Below are 19,134 nucleotides of genomic sequence, written 5' to 3' on the forward strand. Positions count from 1 at the left end.
TTACAAACACAAACTGGGGTAGCTATCTCCACCTTGCTGGATACAACAGTGAGCTTTGAAAATGGTCAGTCCCTCACTCTCTGCCACCTTCTCATTGCTTCATTCTTTTTGGCTGACAAGAAACCCATTTTGATGATGTTGTAGAGAAGAAAAATGGGCTCTTTATTCAAGGAACCATTGCTACCCCTTCTCATATGTGTTTCAAGCCACTCAGCTCAGGAGGCATGTATCTGATTATGTTGAAACCTGAATTTTCAAATACTGGCTGTGGTTGTGTTTTATCTTTCAGAATTGTCGGTTATTTTTGATGGCACCTAGTCTATTTTTACTTATTTGGACAAGGCTAAAGTGTTCCTTGACTCAAAAAGGTTTTGCTTCTTAGCAACAACTGGTGAGCATAGAACATTTGGCTGAACTTGCTGAAGAACTTACAGAGCAGGCGTTACATTTTGTGGTACCTGACCTACTTTTTTACAACACAAAATGCAATACAAAAACATTCCCACATTTCCCAAACTATAACACTGATTTTTTCATAGCATTCCATAAACACACCTTTTTAAAGACAGCTATAACTATGTGCAAATCAAATCCCAGCAGCTCTTTCCCAGGTCTAATTTTTACATAGATTTATGCAGATGTGTAAGTGACAGCAGTAGCATTTTCTGGCCCACTCACTACAGTTTTATGTGACTGTTCAAAAGATCTTATTTAAAAAGTCTGCATGTTTCCTCTTTTCTTATCGAACTTTAATTTTACAGACAATATATTGAAAGGGGCCAATTCTTCTCAATAGTGAGATCTGCTAAACTGGAGTCATCTTCCCAAACCACATTGCCTATGACTTTTCAAATAAAGCACCAGAGAACACACTAAGGAACAATCCTACACTGCGTGGGGAATGGACTAGATGATCTAATAGGCCTACCTCCAACTAGGGCTGGTTTGAAACAATAAGCTATGCTAGGTCCCAATTCTCTGCACCTTTCATGCTCCTCCACTCCCCAAGCGCGCACACTGCAGTCAGTGAAGAGCTGCTCAGCAATCAAGTTGCTTCCACCACCTTCTTTCCCTTTTTGTAGATTGGCACTATATTTGCCCTTTTCCAGTCCTCTGGAATCTCTCCCGTTTTTCATGACTTTTGGTATGTAAGAGTTGGATATTATTCCATTACATTTTCACAATCTCTCCTACAGGCTAGCTTTACAAAATTAATCTTCCAGTTTTTTAAATAGCATTCATATTCTCTGCGACTCCAAATGCGGCTCCATTCAGGTATGGTCACATGCATCAGATTGCTGTGATTGGGTCCATGTGCTCACATTCACATGCTACAGAAGCAGCTGAACATTCAAGAACTCTTTAGCCTAAATGCCCTTGCCACCTGCCTCAGTGTTGGGCAGCCAACATTTTAAGTAGGAGCTTCCACAAAAATGTCCTCCTCGGTTTGTGATAAAGACCAGAAGTTCTTGTGGACGGAAGGGGTGAGGGAATGGATCATTAGGACGTGAGGCAACACCGCTTGGTAAACACGTTAACTGCATTTTCTGGAAGTGTGTCCTTTGTTCTTGTTTACTATACTGAGTATAGTAAAAGCCACAACACTTTTCCATTTTTACCATTCCCAGATGGGAATGGGGATGAAAGTGGGGGATCCTCCCCCCTTTTATAATAGTTTTTGGACAATACTATTTATTTCCAGATGGGCCAATCCAAAGACAAAATGTTTGCTCTTCAGAAGCATTGTTCATGGGGCAAGTTGTCTCTGACGGGGATAATTTAAAAATAGCCTGAGAAAGGGGGAAGATTATTAGAGGCAGGAAAATTAAACTGATTTTCTCTTTCCTCTGGTGGTATAAGTTTGACAAGGGTCCTAAAAGCCCACTCTGGCACATACTGATCTGCCTTCAACTTTCACCACGAAACAAGCTTTGCTACAAATTGAGGGTACTGCATTCTCTACTCTGGAAAGATGGGGAGGAAGGATGGGGATATTGGAGCTATCAATAGCTGAGCTGATACCTTAGGTGGGGGAACAGCAGCACAGACTGTCCAGCATCTTCTCTGGCAGTCTGAAGGGATGACAAAAGCCCATGAGTAAGTTAATAACATGGTGACCTAGGTGAAGGGTCAGTCTGGGGGGAGCATGGGCCATTATAGCAGGCACAAAGGAGAGACAAGAAGGAGCACAGAGGGGAAATCAAATCAGTATCTTAGGGCATGTCTGCACTGGCAGAGTTACTGTGCCAGGAGTTACACCGCTGCTCAGAGAGCGCTGAAGGGAAACCGCTGTTGTGTGTTCACACTGACAGCTGCCTGTGCCTCTTCAGTCTGCAGGAACGGATCCCGAACTGTTGACCAATATGCTGCTCGCTGTGACCAACACGTCACGAGTGGCAGTGGAGTTATTCCTTAAACTACAAAGGCAAGAGGAGTGCGACATTGGTCTCGCCATGCATACTAGCTACGACACGAGATTGCTTGTGGCATTTATGGAGGTGCTGACCACAGTGGAACGCCACTTTTGGCCTTGGGAAACAAGCTCTGAGTGGTGGGATCACATTGTGATGCACATCTGGGATGATGAGCAGTGGCTGCAGAACTTTCGGATGAGGAATGTCACATTCATGGGACTGTGTGATGAGCTTGCCCCAGCCTTGCAGCACAAGGACACGAGAATGAGAGCTGCCCTGCCGCTGGAGAAGCACGTGGCGATTGCACTGTGGAAGCGCTTGGCGACTGCACTGTGGAAGCTACTCCAGACTGCTACCAATCGGTCACTAACCAGTTCGGAGTGGGAAAGTCTACTGTTGGACTCATGTTGACGGAAGTGTGCAGGGCCATTAATAGCAACCTGCTCTGGAAGACTGTGACTCTGGGCAACGTGCTTGACATTGTGGATGGCTTTGCACAAATGGGCTTCCCTAACTGCGGAGGGGCGTTAGATGGCATGCACATTCCAATTCTGGCACCAGATCACCTAGCCACCAAGTACATTAAATCACAAGGGGTATTTCTCAATAGTTCTCCAGGCACTTGTGGATCACTGTGGGCGCTTCACAGACATTAATGCAGGCTAGTCCGGAAAGGTGCATGATGCACACATCTTTCGGAACCCTAGCCTGTTCAGGAAGCTGCAAGCAGGGACTTCCTTCCTGGACCACCAGATCACTGTAGGGGAAGTTGAAATGCCCATTGTGATCCTGGGAGATCCTGCCTCCCTTTAATGCCATGGCTTATGAAGCCATACACGGGGCAAATTGACAGCAGAAAGGAGCAGTTCAAAAACAGGCTGAGCACATGCAGAATGACTGTTGAGTGTGCTTTTGGCCATTTAAAGGCCCGTTGGTGCTGCCTCTATGGGAAGCTGGATGTGGCTGATGACAATATTCCTATACTTATAGCTGCGTGCTGTACGCTCCATAATATTTGTGACGGGAAGGGTGAAAGCTTCACTCAGGGCTGGACCACAGAGGCTCAGTGCCTGGAGGCTGAGTTTGAACAGCCAGAGACCAGGGCTATTAGAGGGGTGCAGCGCGGAGCCATAAAGATCAGGGATGCCTTGAGGCAGCAATTTGAAGCTGAAAGCCACTAATATTTATTGCTATGCTCATGAGTGCAGTGCTTGCAATGCTAGGAGGTGATTGTGATTGGTACAGACGATGCAATATGAACGTTTAACATAATTGTGTGTTGCTTTGCAAGGCTCTGTTTGCTTTCAATTAATAGAATAAAAATTGCTTTCAAACCAACACAATTCTTTCATTAAAAAACAACAACCGGAGGAGAGAGTCAAACAAAAAAACCCCATCAGCAGTGAGGGGGATGGGAAGGTCCCAGGAGGAGGTGGGATCCCAGGATGGCTAAAGATTTGTGTATGTCCAGGAATCATCTCCAACCTTCTCCTTTGGAGTATAATTCAGTGGGTACTGTACTTCAGCAGGGCTAAACTGCAGAGGGATGGGTGTTGAGTGCAGTGGGCAGTGGGAGTCCGCAGTGCTGGACTGTGAGGGGGGAGGAGTGGAATGCCATGGGTATAGACTGGAGCCAGGAGGTTGATAAGAGTGTGTTGGCAGTGTCTGGGGAGAGCATGAGTTTTGCGACAGCGACTACAGGGGACGGTGGACGCGGAGGTGCTTGGTTTGAAGAGCTAGTATCGCCTGGAGCATGTCTGCTTGGCGCTCCATAATGTTTAAGAGCTGCTCTGTGGCTTCATTCTGGCATGATGCATTCTCCTTTCTGTCCCTCTTCTCGCTGACCCACCACTCCTTCAATTCCTGTTTCTCAGCGGTGGAGTGCATCATAACATCACATAGAAGTCCTCCTTAGTTCTTCTTGGCCGCTTTCTAATTCTGCACAGCCGTTCAGCCGCTGATAAAGAGGGAGGCTGGGCTCCCAAGGTCATCTCTGTGAAGTTTAAATGCAACATTTTACAGAAGCAGTATTGTTCGCAACACAGAGAACACTGATTCAGTGCTTTAAAACACAGCCAGTACTCTCACCTGTCACTAACTGACTGACCCCAGGCAAGCACACATGAGCCACAAGACCCCCAAAATGGTGAGTAGCTGCAGGGTCAGGGTAAATCACTCTTCCTGGACCATGCTGTGCACTGGGCATGCGGCTCTTGGGGAGAACCATCACTGAAAGGGGGCCCTGATAATCATTCCTGTCCCCACACTTTCCACAGGATGTGATCATTATGGAAGATCTCTCACTGTGGACAGTGAGCAGGGAATCAAGGGAGGGTTTTCTCCAAGACTGCAGCTTCCGCCCTGGCACCTATGCAGCTTGCCTGTGTGCAGCAATGGTCTCCCCCTTTGTGATGGCACAGTGGTGAGGGAAAGTTACCGTTAATGGGGCAAGAAACAAAGCAACTCTGCTGAAGAACCTGCGGCAGCGGATTTGCCAGTATCTCCATGAGAGTTTCTTGGAGATCTGAGGGAGATTCCCGTGAAGTCAGGTAGTGTATCAACAGCCTGTTCTGCCTGCTCAGACTAGGCATGTAGCAGGAGACAAGCCTGCTTTCTGCAACCCTCCTGCCCGCAACAACTCGCTTCAGTGATTCCCAAAATCAAATCCAGTTACCAGGGGCCTCCTCTCCTGTTTGTGCTTTGCCAACATACGACAGCTGTGACTGGCTAGCCTCCTCCAGGGTAGAAAAGAGCTCCTGACTGCATGCATCTTTGGCCTCCAAGTTATCCTCTGCCTCTGGGTAACCCTCCCGCTCTTCGTCTAAGATTTCCTCCTCCTGGCTCAGTCCACTCTCGGTGGCTCACATGCCAATCGAAGTATTCACAGTGGTCTTTGCAGTGGAGGTGGGGTCGCCACCGAGTATCGCGTCCAGCTCTTGGTAGAACCGGCATCTCGTTGGCATAGCACTGGAGCAGCGGTTTGCCTCCAGCGCCTTGTGGGAGGCGTTCCGCAGCGCCTTCACTTTGACCCTCACTGCAATGTGTCCCAGTCATGGCCCTTTTCTGTCACGCATCATGACATCTGTCCATAGGTATCATAATTCCTACAGCTGGAGTGCAGCTGGGACTGCACAACCTCCTCTCCCCAAATGCTGATGAGGTCCAACAGCTCGGCATTTCTCCAAGCGGGAGGATCACCTGTTGCGTGGAGCAGGCATAGCCACCTGGAAAGATGTGCTGAGACCACTGCACACATCACCAAGCAAACAGGAAGGGGACTTTCAAATTTCCACAGGAATTTACGGGGTGTGGATGATGGTTGGTCACCTGAGGGCAGGGCAGTAGAGTTCAAACTGATGACTAGAGAGGTGAAACAGGCATTGTGGGACACCTCCCAGAGGCCAATCACAGCACTGTAATCACCACGGTGTCTACACTGGCACCGCAGCACTGTAGCCCCGGCACAGAAAGCTCTACGCCTCTCGTTGGGGTATTTTTTTTTTAAAGCACTACAACTGTGCAGTTTCTGCTCACTAAGTGGCTTGGCAGTGTGTGCACCTCAGGAGTTACAGCACAGAAAGCTGCTTTACTGCACAGAAACTTGCCAGTGTAGACAGGGCCTGTCAAGGTTCCTTCCCCACTCTGAACTCTAGGGTAGAGATGTGGAGACCTGCACGAAAGACCCCCTCAGCTTATTCTTACTAGCTTAGGTTAAAACTTCCCCAAGGTACAAACTTTGCCTTGTCCTTAACAGTATGCTGCCACCACCAAGCTTTTTAAAAAAAGAACAGGGAAAGAGCCCACTTGGAGACGTCTTCTCCCAAAATATCCCCCCAAGCCCTATACCCCCTTTCCTGGGGAAGGCTTGATAATAATCCTCACCAACTGGTACAGGTGAACACAGACCCAAACCCTTGGAACTTAAGAACAATGAAAAAATCAATCAGGTTCTTCAAAGAAGAATTTTAATTATAGAAAAGGTAAAAGAATCACTTCTGTAAAATCAGGATGGTAAATACCTTACAGGGTAATCAGATTCAAAACAGAGAATCCCTCTAGGCAAAACCTTAAGTTACAAAAAGACAAAAACAGGAATATACATTCCATCCAGCACAGCTTATTTTACCAGCCATTAAACAAAAGGAAATCTAACGCATTTCTAGCTAGATTACTTACTAACTTAACAGGAGTTATAAGGCTGCATTCCTGATCTGTTCCCAGCAAAAGCATCACACAGACAAACCCTTTGTTCCCCCCCCCCTCCAGATTTGAAAGTATCTTGTCCCCTCATTGGTCATTTTGGGTCAGGTGCCAGCGAGGTTATCTTAGCTTCTTAACCCTTTACAGGTGAAATGGTTTTGCCTCTGGCCAGGAGGGATTTTATAGCACTGTATACAGAAAGGTGGTTACTCTTCCCTTTATATTTATGACAGGGCCTAAGCAGATCTGAGATGACAGAATCAGGACCCAAGGATCTTTTATACAATTTCATGTCTTTTGACAAGTTGGGAGTTCAAAAAGTAAATAGCATGACTTTGAAGGAGATCCATCACCAGTACTTAGCTACAGAATTAACAAGGCCATTTACTTGTTCCTCCACCATTCACAGTACATTTCAAAGAGAGATGAATACCGAGATATCCCGTGTTTACAATTCATTTAAATGATAGGATGTTCTTTTGACCTCTGAATGATCAGAATACAGCATAGACAGGGACTGTTGATTACATTGTTGACCCTACTCATACCTATGTAAATATACAAAAACACAAACATTATCTCCTCACATGTCTTTTGAGGGTTATTTATTTTTCAGGATTTTTAACCTTTTCTAGCTTTGTGTCACACCTGGCTTGACAAAGCCCTGGCTGGGATGATTTAGTTGGGATTGGTCCTGCTTTGTGCAGGGGGTTGGACTAGATGACCTCCTGAGGTCTCTTCCAATCCTAATCTTCTATGATTCTATAAACAAGCAACTTCAGATTCCCTGGAATCGGTCATGGCGTTTGATCTGTGTGTCACTCAAAGGTGGTGGTGGTTTTTTTTAAAACCATGGCATCTACTATTTCAGTTGCTGCTGTCTTGGAGAGTAATGCATTGAGACAATATCTCAAGTGCATCCAAAGCAGAAAGGCTGCTAAATCTATTTTCAACCCCTATTTTCAACACTAGTCTGGAGTGTCAGGGGTTCACAGACAACTGTAGAGCTCTAGCCCTGGCTACTCTTTGCCCAGGAGAAATCCATTAGAGCTATATCAGATGATGGCAGCTCTTGCCAAATACCCGAAGGTATGTAGCCAAGCTACTGGGGTGCCAGCTGTTTCCTCAAAGGTATTAAAGGGACTTACAAAGATGCTTGTCAGAAGCAAGGGGGAAAAGGATTCCAGCTGGAAGCCGACACATTTCTTAGTGGGCAGCTTTGCTTGCAAGGTGACACCTCTTTGATCACAGGAACTCTCTCTGGCCAGTGTCCATCTTGCCAAATGCTCAGTGAATCTATTATTTTTTAGCAGTGGAAGAGGTCTTGCTCCTTTATGATAATATTTTGTCTGATTGTACTTTCCCAGTCTTTTCCTCACTATCACAGACTCCTTAGTCATTGTCATGGTGCCTTAGTAGGTCACAACTGAGAATACCAAATTCAGGACAAGCTCCTGAGAAATAGGGCAGATACACCCCAAAAACTGGTGGTTATTCTTCCATAAGATACACCAAACCAGCAACAAAAGTAAACTCCTGTCTCATCACACTGGCTATCAAGCTTCCTTAGGTATTCCAGTCCTGGATTCAACACCCACTAGACTTAATGATAAGTGGTTATTTAAAACCAATTTAATTAACCAAAGGGTTCTTCTGATCCCAAAGGACCAGCCACATACCCAATAATCATGCTGGTGCCAATCCTTTAGTATCTAATATCTAAAGGTTTATTTATAAAAAGAAAAGAAAAGAAAGAAAGGTGAATTAAAATTGGTTAAAGAAATCAAATACATACAATAATTGCAAAGATCGTGGATCAGGCTTGCAGCAGTCATGGAATAAACTGCTGGCTTAAGTCAAGTCTCTGGTTGCTTCCAAATGATTTGGAAGGTTCTCTGTCCCTTGGTTAGAATGCTCCCATTAGTATAAGTCCATAGTCCAGAAATTAGGGCAGGAAAGAGGCAAAATGGAGATGATTCCAGGGCCTTTTATAGCTTTTGCCCTGTGGAGGGAAAGCTCTTAGACTCAGTTTGTGGAAAATTATCAGCACACAAGATGGAGTCTAGTCACATGCCCTTGCATGCTTTGATAAGTCATAGCAGGGGCCATTACCCATATTCTAGCTAGAATGTCCACAGAGGGTCCATCAGGTGAGATAAGCTTCTTTCATGGCTCATTGTGTTCATTGATGGGCCATCAACTTAAACATTTCCTTCACAGTGTGCTGGCTAGACTGGATGTAAATACCTTGTGGGTGATATCCAAGCGCAAACACATTGAGATACAGGTATACAGCCAATATTCATAATTTCAGATACAAAAATGATACATGCATACAAATAGGAGAATTATATTCAGCAAATCATAACTTTTCCATTGACACCTTACACGACATACTTTGTACAAGATTTGTTGCAATTGTATAACAGTGGTAGCAACAATGAGCTACATGGTCCTATTTTAATCATATAACTTCACAGTCATCCTTTGTTTTTATCCCATATCTAGTAACAGAGTATTAATACACCTCTTGTGGAGGAGTTCAGCACATTACTTTCCACACTGCAGTGGTGTAGCTCTATAGCTGAGTAGTGCTAAATATGGATCTTCTCTTGCGTCCATTGTTTTTTTGAGCAAGTTCTTCACTATATATGCTCCACATTCAGCTAATCCATTGGCTTGAGGATATTTGAAACGAAATGTCTCATGATGAAAGCCATACATTTTAGCAAAGTCCAGGTATTCCTTTTTCTTGAACTGTGGTGGTGACATAAGGGTTCATTCAGACCAATAAGGGGTTCTGTCACTGCCTACCCTGTAACCCTGAGTGCCTCCGTGCCTGGATCCCTGACACTAGCAGCATGCTCACAGCACCATGGTCTCCACCTGGCTTCCAATAGCCCAGTGTCTCCTTGCAGGGTGACCCCTATCACCCTTCTGGTCCCAAGTCTTGCCAAAACCATCCCGCCTGCAGCATCCAGTCCCTCTTCCTGGACACTCATACAAAGGTAATACTGTTGCCTCGAAAGAGCCAGTACACACAGCTTGCTTGTTAGCCCAGCTGGGGTTATACACAGCTCTGAGATGGTTTGTAGTAAAACTAAGAATAAGTTTATTAACAAAGAACAGAGATTTAAGTGATTTCAAGCAAGAGCGAAAGAGATATGAAAGGGTTACAAACAAAGCAAAAACAACACGTTTTCTAGTGTCCAAAACTTACTTTCATAGCACGATATATAGCTATGCCTAACATAGTTCCTTGCTCACACCAAGTTGTCAGCATTCTCTTGCCTCTTTTAGCGGGAGGACCCACCTTTCATAGATACAAAGCGCTGGCTTTTGTTCTCTCAGTAGATAGGTCTCCCAGACTCTTCCAACAGTTCCTTATATCCCTAAAGTTCATCTTTGTCTTCAAATCTCAGGAAGCCCCTCTGGGGGCTGAGCTTCTTGTGTTGGCTAGGAAGTCGACACTACGTTCATTTTGCAGTCTCCTGTGATTTAAGATGCAAATGATCTTTCCACAATCTCCAGTGTAAAATGAGTAGCCCATTGTCCTGATCCCTGACCACACCTGGCTCAATTTACAGCTGAGTGAAAGAGAGGTTTGCCTGTTTCTTTGGAAAAAACCTGTTTTGCCTCCTTTGTCTGTTTACAGACTCCAAAACATATCAGAAAATCCATAATTTCACATACACTTCACAGTGATATTAATGACCAGTGTGGTGGTAGTTTTCAGATGATGTATTAAATAAATAAATATCATGACTACGGTGTGTGAGGTGTATTCAGTAGGTCAGACCAGCTAAGATTTAGAGTTACATACCAGGAGCCACTGGCCATCTGGCTTGGGATGCTCTTAGGGTCACAGTGGACCATTGTCATTTATTACTGTATTGGAATTTCATGATGTGCAAATATAGATTTAATGTGCCTGACAATTGTTGCTGCTGTGGTATCTTTAAGTGTGATTAATGGGATATTAGAAAAGTAGTCTTTTATAACCAGGTGATCAGGTCTTCCCAGGCTGAATGTTTCAGTTCCAACTTTGTCCTGTGGAATTTCAAGTTGTTCAACCAATATCTTTGGTTCTTTCTGCTGGAAATCGCTATACTTTGGACAAGTTCCACCTGCTCATCATTTCTTTGTTATCACTGTGCCAAAATACAACTTCTCTAGCTCTCCTTTTTGATTTGGTCATTCCCAGATGCCCTTCATATATTTGTTCCAATGTTTTTCTTCTCATCAGTGTGGAACGACAATCTATGGTCCCTTTAAGAGAACTTCTGAGACCACAGAAAGCTCATTTTGATAGTGGGAATAGGCAGATGGGAAGTGTTGATTTGTTTCCTTTATCACTACGGCAGCATTTCATCTCTCTGGCTCCATATGCCTGGAGAGACAGCACATGACACTTACCATGTTCACATGTATGTTTACTTCTTGGTCCAGATTGTCAGGCTGTCTATTGTCATCAGTGGTTTGTGATCACTTTCTGCTTTGAAGTTAAACCATAGAGAAAATCAAGAAGTTGTGTACATCCCATGCTTCAAACCTAGTGTCTTTTTCAATTTGTGCATACACCATCTCTGCAGCTGTTAGAGCCCTCGATGCATATGAGCGGCAACCAGAGTTGCCAACTTTCACACAGTTAATAAGCACCCCGACTTTCACAATAAGCCAAAAATCAAGCTAATCCCATTTCAAAACAAGGTCAAAACAAGCCAATCCTTAAGAACTAACACCCTATATGACTAGATCCCCCCGGTGTGCAGTCTGGGACTGCGATGGGCCCACTGTGCACCCCTGACTCTCTCCCCACCCCTTGCCTCTGCTTGCTGGGAGCCAATCAAAAAAAAAGAAGCAACAAACTACAAGCCAAACAAGCAACAAGCTACAAGCCAAAAACTAGCCAACAAGTAACTCACAAGCCAATTAAGCCAAAACCAAGCCCAATTTCTGCATTTTTTTCGTGGGTTTGGCACGTCTGGTGGCAACCAGTCAGTTCCATGCAATAGTACTGCTCCCAGACCTCCTCTTGAGACCACACAATGGGTCAAAAAATTGCAGCATTGGAACAGATGCCAGAATGTACTTTAAATCATTGAACGCTCTTTCATGCTATGACATCTATGTCCATTCAGTGACCTTTGGAAATGTCTTAGGCACTGTTCCCTCTAAGCTGTGCACATGTGCATGCGCACACAGCTCCTAAACCCCGCACACATGGTGAAAGACCACGCGCACAAAAATTTGCACAGCACAATTTGCACAGAAGAAATTTTTTGCACACATGGCCTGTCAGAAATTTGCACAGAAGGAATATTTTGCGCACACGGCCTGTCAAAAATTAGAGGGAACATTGGTCTTAGGTGAGCTGTGTGAGCCATATAGTTAGATATGAACTTGGTGACATAATGCCACATGCCCAGCAGCCTTTGAATTCCCTTTGTATCTTCATGTCTCAGCCTCTTCAGTATTGCCTGAATCGGTGATTCACTGAGGAAGATTCCCTTGGAGATCAGTCTCTCTCTCCCCCAGGTGTGTTATTTCAGTTATTTGAGCTAAGATTTGGCCTTATTCCGTTTAAGGTTATTAGCTCTTGCAATTTCCAGTACTCTCCTCAGTCGTTCCTGATGTTCAGTGGCTGTGCTGTCCCAAAATTATGACGTTATCAATGTACACTCTCACACCAGCTAGATCGGGGGGGGGCAAACTTTGGCTCATCAGCGCTTTCAATCCGGCCTGCGGGATTGCCAGCCCAGAAGCGGCCGGCACCACGTCCCTGCAGTCCTTTGGGGAGGGGGGCAGGGCAGACGGCTCTGTGGGCTGCCCTCACCTGCAGGCACCACCCCCCACAGCTCCCATTGGCCGGAAATGGGGAACCCACAGGCGAGGGCAGCACACAGAGCCCTCTGCCCCACTCCACCCCACCCCACGGAGTCACTGCCAGACATGCTGGCCACTTCCAGACGTGGCACGGCATGGGTCCAGGGGAGGCAGGGAGCCTGCCTTAGCCCCGTTGCATGCCACTGTCACCCCAGAGCCTCTTGAGGTAAATGATACCAGGCCGGAGCCCGCACCCCAACCCCAACCTCCTGCCTTGAGCCCCCTGCTGCACCCCTACCCCCTGCCCTGAACCACCTCCTGCACCCTTACCCCTTGCCCTGAGCCCCTTCCTGCACACCGCACCCCCTCCCACACCCCAACCCCCTGCCCTGAGCCCCCAACTCCCTGCCACACCCATCCTGCACCTGAACCCTCTGCCCTGAGCCCCTTCTTGCACACTGCACCCCCACACACACCCTCCCACACCCCAACCCTCTGCCCCAGCCCTACATTCATGGCCTTGCATACAGTTTCTCCACCCCGATGTGGCCCTCGGGCCAAAAAGTTTGCCCACCCCTGAGCTAGATCCTCTAGCATTTTGTTCACAGAAATACTTCTGGAGATAAACGTATTATGAAAGGCAGTCTTAAGAAGCTGCATCTGCCAAACGGTGTGTTGAAAGTACAGATCTTGGGGCTCTCAATGTCCAAGGAGATCTGCCAAACTCCTGCTGATGCATCTAATCTGCTGAAGAATTTGGCTCCTGCTATCTCAGACAATAGTTCACTTTTGGGGGGCAAGCAAAAGGTGAGTTTAGTTTGTTTTTATTCAGATCCTTAGGATCTATATACAACCATAGCCCCTCTTTTTTTTTTTCCCTCTCTACAATTACTAAGGAGTGAACCTAATCTGTTGGTTCTTCTACTGTCAAATGAAACCATTTGCTGTCATGCTTCTCAGCTCTTGCTCTAGCTTCTTTCTTAAGGCTTATGGAACTTTTCGTGTACCATGTACCACATATTCTGCATCTTCTCTTAATTTGTATGTTACCCGTTTCCTGTGAATACATCTTCATATGATGCTATTAATACTTTCATATCTGATTCTCTGATGTGTCAGACTGGTTGCTTGCCTGGGCATACCACCACAAACTCTTCTATCATTTTTTCTTTGTATTTAAGTGTCCCTACGCACTCCCCCAACAGTGGAATTGTTCCTCCATTGTTATCTTTCACAGATACTTTTGATTCATCTGCTTTTATGTGCTCCTTACCTCTTTCTATTTCAGTTTCTGTGATTACATTTTCTTGTGCCTCGCTCCGTGTCTGTCTTGTGTGCCACAAGTGCCAAGTTTGCATATTTTAACTAGCCAGTCTTTTGAGTTTTTAGCCTCCTCCATTATTGTCCTTAAGAACAGCTCTTCCTCTTCACTTGAAGAATCCAGTTTTGCACTTAATATTGCACTTTCCTGTTTTCTCTGCATATTTTAGCACAATGGTTAGGCATATTGCAGTTTCTACATTTTTGCCGGAATGTTGGGCATGCTGAATGCCACATTCTTGGCATTGTTTCCTACTTTCTATTCTTCTATCCCTGGCCAATTTAATTTCTGTGAACTTTTCCCTTGCTCATTTAGTTATGCTACACACAGTTCTATACACTGTGCCTTTTCCTAGGCTTATTATTTTGGTTCTGGTTGCTCTGCTGCTTTACAGGTACATATTGCCCTTGCTAGTGTCAGATCCATCTCTCTTAGTAACCATTCACATACATTCTTATTGTTATATCCCAAGATGGCACGGGACTGACCCTTTAGTTTTAAGGCTACAAAAAACTCCTGTGTTGTTTCCCCTTCATTTTGTGTTCTCATTCTGAACATATGTATTTCAAAAGTAACACTTATTCCAGGCACACAAACATTTTCATTATTTCTGCACCACTTCCTTCAGCTGATTGGAATACATTGTCTAAATCCAGGGCTTCTGTGCCTGCCACGGTTAAGAGCAGAGCAATCCTTTTCTCATCATCCAGTTAATTTTCCTCTGTGGCTTTCATTTACAACTCAAATGGTGGTTTGAACCATTTCCAGGCGTATTCTGCATGTCCCCTGATTGCCAGGGCTGGTGGAGGAGTTGTATGCAGTGAAATAGGCTCTGTAGCAACCTGTACAATATAACTTCTCACTGAGTCTCTTCCAGGCCGCTGTGCCTTCCACTGCTGGTGCCATGTCGTATCTTACAGCTGTGCAGAGACTGGCATCAGGCTAATTCCTTTATTATGACCAGCACTATGCATGACAGTGAGATAAACTTCCTACTACTCTGTGGAGCTGCAACCTGCAACTGCCATGTCCTGGGCTTCTCTGTTTCAGGTCCCAGCAGAGTGTGTGTCACAGGAAACCCAAAGATGGCGAAGGAAACATGGCATCTCTACACTTCCTGGAGGACTTACTCTACAGTACAGTCATCACTGTGATGGTGTAGCAGATGAGTGTTGGGGAAAGCAGGTTAGATAGAATGACCAATCTTGACTATACAAACTGGGAAATATAGGTATAGACATGAGCAAACTTAAGGGCTCGCTTTATCAGAGACATCAACATCTGGCACATCTGTCAAGAGTTATGACATCGCTTTGGTTTTCTCCATAGCCCAGAGAAGAGGACCTCCTTCAAAAGCTGTATTGGAAGCCATCAGAAGTGGACAAGTATGAATTGGCAACAGTGAGTCTCAGATACTATACTATGTGGAAATCCCCATATATAAAAAAGTCATCTGTAGTCCCTGATTTATGAAAACAGGTATTACATTTGAGGTAAAGAACAGGTTATTTTCTTGAAGAGAAAGAGAGAACCCATTCCCAGTATAGACAGATACATACATTGTACAGGTATTTGTTGTACACGGTGTACTCCATTTGCTAACCTCAATTAGCCAGCATCCCCGGATATTCACTATAGAATATGGTCCACTAAATGTTTAACACTAAAGATAACACTAGAACCAACATATGCCATTGGATAATCAAAATTACAGAGTGTGTACAATACTCCAGCTGTGTACAGAGGTGGGATAAACTCTCCTAATATATGCATATACCAAATCTTTCATGCTTGTCTTGGCAAAGGTAAGTTTCCATTCAGTCTCAGAAGCGAATGATACAGGCCATATTGCTTTATTATTATTTATAGTAAACTACCTGTGCTTGCTGTTTTACTGACATGACAGATGTCAAGATCCTTGCCCCAGGGTGTTCACAATATAAACTCTGTTAACTCCCAAATGGCTCCTTGGGGGATTCTCATTCTCTATCCACTGGCACTGCTAGTTCATCTTTACTCTGGTTTATCATCCCGGATTTATAAATCAGGGATTACACCAATTTATTTTGTGTCAGAGGGAGAATAAAATCACCACCACCACCAGATGGCTCTTGTTCCCATCTACGGTTTCTAAAATATAGCCAAATTTATCTTGCTATGCAATATCTTGCTGGTGTGGATGAATTAATCCAGATGGTGCAAAAAGTATCTAACAATCATGGATCCCAAGCTTGCACCTACTGAAGTCAACATTCTCAAAATTGGGTACTTAAGTTAGGTACCTGCAGCTATATTTAGATACCGAAACAGATGGCCTGATTTTTCAGAAATTCGGAGCACCCAGAGCTACTATTTAAATCTAGGATGCAGTCAGTCATTGTCCCTGCTTAAACTTTCAGTATGCGATTTAGAGGGAAAAAAAAATCCTTCATACTGCTGAATTCCAGGCCCCCACTGGCTACCAGCATCTTATTATTTTATTTAGTTTGATTAACCAGAGCATCTAGCTTTAGATTCATTTGTTCACACTGATCTCCACTAGTACTTGGTTGTGTGTCCAGAGCTGCATCCTCTGCTGCCACTATGTTTTCAGGGTCAGCTACAGCATCCATCTCGTTTTAGTTTTTCTGTTTAGCAAGCAAACCAGCTCCTGCTGCAGATCTTCTATTTGTGCTCTTTGTTGAGCCATCAAGTCATATAATTTCTCAGAGTTTTCCTCTGCTGTGAGGCTGGCTTGAGTGAGTCCAAGCAACAGCACTGCACCCACAAACAGCTGACTGAAGGCTTCCAGTGGAAGTCTGCCCTGCCCAGGTCTCTCTCAAACTCGTGAATTTCACCTCCCCGAAGTGGGGGAAAATTCAGGCATACAGTAACAGAATGTTGAGTTACAATGCAGCGGCATGATAAACAGCAGAGCTGATTTCTCCCCCTCCACCTCAGCCTAGACTACATACTGCAAACAGACAGATCAGAAGCCAAGAACTGAAAGAACTTTTACACTTAGTACAGCTACTGGGACTTCTAATCCATATTGTCTGGCAGGGCCGCCCCTAGCAATTCTGAGGCCCTATGCAGCCCCCCCGCAGGGGTGGGTGTAGGCCTCCGCTGGGGGGGGGGGGCGCGCGCCACGGGGCTGGCTTGGGGGCAATGTTCCCTCTAATTTTTGACAGGCTGTGTGCGCAAAAAAATTTTCTGTGCAAATTTTTGTTCACGCGCTGTTTTGCCGTGTGCGCGGGGTTGAGGATGTGTGCGCGCACACACGCACTCAGCTTAGAGGGAACAGTGCTTGGGGAACAGGGGGAACCACCCCCCAGTACTCACCGGGGGCACGGCTGAGGTCAGGTAACTGCACTTCCTGCTGCCTGTGAGTGCAGGCCCGGCCCTGCTGCAGAGCTCAGGGGAGTGGGGGCAGGGCTGGGGCAGCACGCTGTCTGGGTCTGTATGCTGCAATGCTAAAAACAGTATATGAAAAGTAGTGTATTAGATGTAGTGAGTTTGTCAGGTCTGAGACAGGAATTGCCTGTTTAAAAAAAAAAAAGATTAAACTCTTTGCCATTTGGTACCAAAGGACCTCTGTGTATCTCACACACTCAAGTGAAGTTCTTTTAGCTTGTGCACAAATCTACATTGGTAGTTACCACTCCCCATCGCAAATTTGGGTCCTACCCGCATGTGCCAAGTTTGCCTATGTGGTAATCTAGCACTGCTTAAGATGCGATTTTTAATTGATAATACAGTCTTTATCTATATGATCCTACTATTTTCCTGCAGAATCCCTGCCTCATTGAGTGCACAAGCTGGATAGTACTCACTCAATGGGTAGCTATTCAAGATTTCCAAATGCTGCCCTGAATACAGACTGTTTAGTTTTCTCATGGGCTTTTCTATGGTATTTTCATTGTAGTATCTTAAATTCATTAACAGTTGTAAAGAATTATCTTCATGACTTCCCCTGGGAGGGGAGGAAGTATTATTCTCTTTTTTACACATAGGAAACAGACAAATTAAAGCCAAAATTGTCAGAAGTGCCCATTTGAGAAACCTAGGATCTGATTTTCAGAGTACTAGTACATATGTTGAGTGTGCAGTTCCCAGTGATGTTGACTGCAGTTGAGAGTACTCAGCACTTCTGCAAATCAGACCCACGGTTTTCAAGTTTGGCACCCAGAAAATGAGGAATACACACTTGTGAAAATAAAGGTTTGTGTAACATGCTCCGGGCGACCCCTCTGCCAGATTTCAAGACCCTGCTCCAGATCATAGAAACGCTAGAGCTTTTTAATGAAACAGTTGTAAGAATTTTTTAACATGAGCAAATCAGTGCGTTTTTCAATCTCAAAAGTAAATCATTTTAGCTGAAACTTAACAAAAAAAAATTTCATCCGGAGGCCACCACTCAGGCTGGAAAATAGCTCAAGATTCGAAGCAACTGAAAACAAGGTTTTATAAACAGAAAAAGTTTAGGGCAACTTCTTAACTATAGGTGTTTGCTACCTGCACTGCCTATTGATTAATATATAAAAAAAAACCCAAACAAAAAAAAAACAACCCCCGTCTGCGTTGTGTTTTTCTCCAGAACAGACTAACCGCATCTTTGCTTTTGGGTAAAGCTGTATTCATAACCCCTCTTAACCAATTTACAATACAAAGCCCTTCCTTGCTCTTATTGGTGCTTGTGAAACAAAATGGAGGCCGCACCGTCATTCTTAATTCACATATTTGCACCTCTTTTTCTCCTTAAATACATACAATGAGTATAAGGCGTCTACACTGGACTTTCGTCAGTAAAACTTCTGTCATTCAGGGGGGTGAAGCCCCCCCCAACAACAAAAGTGTTACCAACGAAAAGCGCCGGTGTGGACAGCGCTTTGTCGGTGGGAGAGCTCTCCCCTCGACAAAGCTGCCGCCTCTCGTTGGGGGTGGAATTTTTTGGGTCAGCAGGAGAGCTCTCTCCTGCCACTAAAGAGCGGCTACGCTGGGCACCTTTTAGAGGTACAGCTGCAGTGGCACAGCTGTGTAGACAAAAGGTGCATAGTGTAGACACAGCTTAGTTTATCTTAGGCTGTTTCCCCTCACTCTTTGCTTCTGTCCCACAGTGAATAGTGGTGTTGATGCCACTCAATATCCTCTTCCCTGCTCCATGTTTTACAACTTGTGTGGTCTGATTTATACAGATCTGCAACAAATTCCCTCTGAACACTATCAGAGTGAAGTGGACTTCAGCTCAGCATGGTTCATGACCTCATTCCAGGGCACCCTTTACCCAACATTGACCTCATGCATTACATGAAAGATAGTCCATTACAGCCTTGCCAGTGTGAACGTTTGAGCCAGCTTTTGTTTGTATAAATAATCAGTTGGAGCAGGAGAGGA

General features: G+C 44.9%; 1 long non-coding RNA gene across 1 annotated transcript in view; it reads left to right on the top strand.

Moving 5' to 3' along the window:
- Positions 1-19,134, top strand: part of LOC141982681 (uncharacterized) — a 71,451-nt gene that overhangs the window by 18,725 nt on the left and 33,592 nt on the right. The window contains exon 3 of the long non-coding RNA XR_012638172.1: positions 15,091-15,162. This is a non-coding gene — a long non-coding RNA (uncharacterized LOC141982681). The remainder of the gene's footprint in view (positions 1-15,090; positions 15,163-19,134) is intronic.

Source organism: Natator depressus, chromosome 2, assembly GCF_965152275.1.
Source record: "Natator depressus isolate rNatDep1 chromosome 2, rNatDep2.hap1, whole genome shotgun sequence".
Classification (NCBI taxonomy): Eukaryota; Metazoa; Chordata; order Testudines; family Cheloniidae; genus Natator; species Natator depressus.